Source organism: Mercurialis annua, linkage group LG8 (assembly GCF_937616625.2).
Source record: "Mercurialis annua linkage group LG8, ddMerAnnu1.2, whole genome shotgun sequence".
NCBI lineage: Eukaryota > Viridiplantae > Streptophyta > Magnoliopsida > Malpighiales > Euphorbiaceae > Mercurialis > Mercurialis annua.
The window spans coordinates 1,406,690-1,409,647 of record NC_065577.1 but is presented as its reverse complement, the minus strand read 5'-3'; positions in this window follow the sequence as shown (position 1 = coordinate 1,409,647).

Genomic DNA, 2,958 nt, shown 5'->3' with positions numbered 1-2,958 from the left:
GAGTTTTTTTAAAAGTGTAATTAATAGGGTTAACTTGGTAAAATTATACATAAATTAAGACATAATTATTGTTTCCTTAATTCCTGTGCCGGAGCTAAATGCGACTAATATTACGGACCGGAGGGAGTACTATATAATTGCTTAGCTACTTGGTATCTAGATTAAGTGTAAGCATTCAGTCAGTTCGTTTAAAATTGAACCAACAATCTCATAACCAAATTAACTTGTCGGCCGGATCTCCGAAATGATACCGTATGAATAAAAAAAGAAAAAAAATTATAATCTAATTGAACCGAATAGAATAATTAAAGATATTTGGTTTATCAACCAGTTCAATTAATTTAAATATATATAATATAAATTTCAAATTAAACCGATAACTAAAAACCGACGAAAACTTATCAAAATCAAACCGATCAAAAGTCATTGGTCTGGTCGGTTAGTCTGGTTAGTCGTTGTTTTTTTGCACACCATAATCTAGATGTTAATGTATATAATAAATTTTAGGGATAAGTTTATTTTATTACCCTGTGATTTTAACTTTTGACATAAAGGGATATGTGGAATTTTTACATCATAAAAGGTTCAGTAGTGTGAAATTTTAACAAAAATATTCAAATTTTATAACAAAGTACATATTTTTTAATAAAATAACTTACTTGATTTAAATTTAGTAAATTTTAGTCGCTCAATTTGCTACTATTCCAAATATAAATAAAAAAGATTACATGAACAAACTATAATTTTTAAATATTTATAATTAATTATTCAAAATGATATAATTTAAAAATATATTTTAATAATTTTATTACGTTTAGACTACTTTAAATTAAAACTTTAACCATTAAATTGCATTCTATTTATATTAATTAATTCATTCAACTAATTTTACTAATAAAATTGGATAAGTTCTGCTAAATTTTCATACAATAAGAATTTTTATATTGTTAAAATACCACACGGCTCTTTGTATCAAAAGGTGAAACCATGGGATAATTAAATAAACTTAACTCTTAATTATATATATATATATATATATATATTAATTAGTCGGCATTCATAAATAACAAGTCCAACTTTTGTTAAGAAAAACAGAACATCGAAATTTTGAATATATAATGGAAACTAATAAAATCACATAACAAAATGGAAATTGCATTTGAAAGGGTAATTATCTTCAAATAGAGGATAAATTAATGTTCAAAAGAGTGAAAACTGAAAATGTAGGTGTGATTTTATTATATTTGTATGACATAAAGGTAGTTGAAAATGATGGATTCATTCATATTCATGCTTATACTTTGCCTAAGACCATACTTCATTTGGCCACACAATTTTGTAATTGTCTTTCAATTCTTTCTATATTTTCTATTCTTTTTGTTCAATTTAAATAATAGATCCTAATTTGTTGTTTTGTGAGTTTGTTTTGAATGAGGGTGAAGATAGGAGCCCACAACAAATAAAGGATGTATAATTTAACTAATTAATTTGAATTAAATTAAATGATAAATATTAAAAATTTATATGATAATACTCGATATTAACTATTTTTATTGGTGGAATACTATACGAAGTTTCACATCGCCAAAAAACAAAAATATTATCTAATCGTCTATAAGAGAATGATATTATCACTTTTTATAGGTCACGTTAATATCATTACCTTTTATTAGTTCAATTAATTTATTCTCCTCACTAATTTAAACATCAGAGTGGATTTAGTATAAAAACACGTATCTGTCTAGTTATTGTCATTGCATATTTGTCACCTGTCTCTTGAACAACCTAAGACATTCATATCTGTCATCTCGAGATCCGTCAATTATATTTGCTCTTTAATTTTGTATTTTTTTTTTATTTTTTCTTTAAAACATAAAGGCGAAAGATAAAAAAAATCTTCAAGTTATTTATAAAGAGTATACAAGTTTTTTTAATTTTTTAGACTATTTTTATTAAAAACGGTACAAAAAAATCTTTTAATTTATTAGAAAAGATCACTCAAACCCTTGCAATTTATTTTCTGGACATTTAATCTTCCACTTTTTCAGTTATTTTTGTGGATTCGCAAGCGCATTGAGTTACTTGCACTATTTAAAAATATTGAGGATTTAAATGACAAAAAAAGTTAAAAATAATTATATGCTCTTTCTGAATTATTTAGATGATTCTTTTACACCTTTTGCCAAAAATATACTATTGACAATTCATTTTTATTTGTCCCCACCCTCAGTTTTACTTGATCAATTGTGGGATCTTGAGAAGTGCTTTCCACTTCCAGCTAGCTAATGCATAGTTGCAATATGAAAATAAGTTGTAGAAGTGGAAATTTTAAAGTTCAATCTCAAATGACTTATAACATTAAAATAAAAAAATGGAAGTTTTTTTTTATCAAATAAATACCATCCGTTATATGTAGTCATCTCTTGTCTAACCTGGTCAAATCAGGTAAAATTTTATGTGACAAGAAAACATTTTTAGAAAGTTTTTAATATTCGATTAAAAGTCGATTTAAATTTCAACTAAATTGAGCCGAATAAAATTATAATATGATAACAAAAAGTAATAATTAATACCTTCTATTTATAAAATGTAAACATGTGATTTTAATATAAAAAATTGAAATAATTGAACTAAAATATTCATTAGCCTTTTATCATTATTATTAATTAAATATCATTCACATTATTGTCAAAAGAAACCACAGGGCATTATCCACCAAATATAAAACAGCAAAAGTTTATTTCATCCTTTCAATTTATCACAAAAAAATCAAAAGTGTATAAGTTGGTGATTTTGGACAAATAAACCCACAACTTGACAAAGTTGTATTATTTTACCCTAAACATTTTAAGAATAATCAAACATATAAATATATTTAGAAAGTTTAAGATAAAATGAACCAACTCTATCAAGTTGTAGGTTTATTTGTTCAACACCATCAACTTGGATATCTTTATT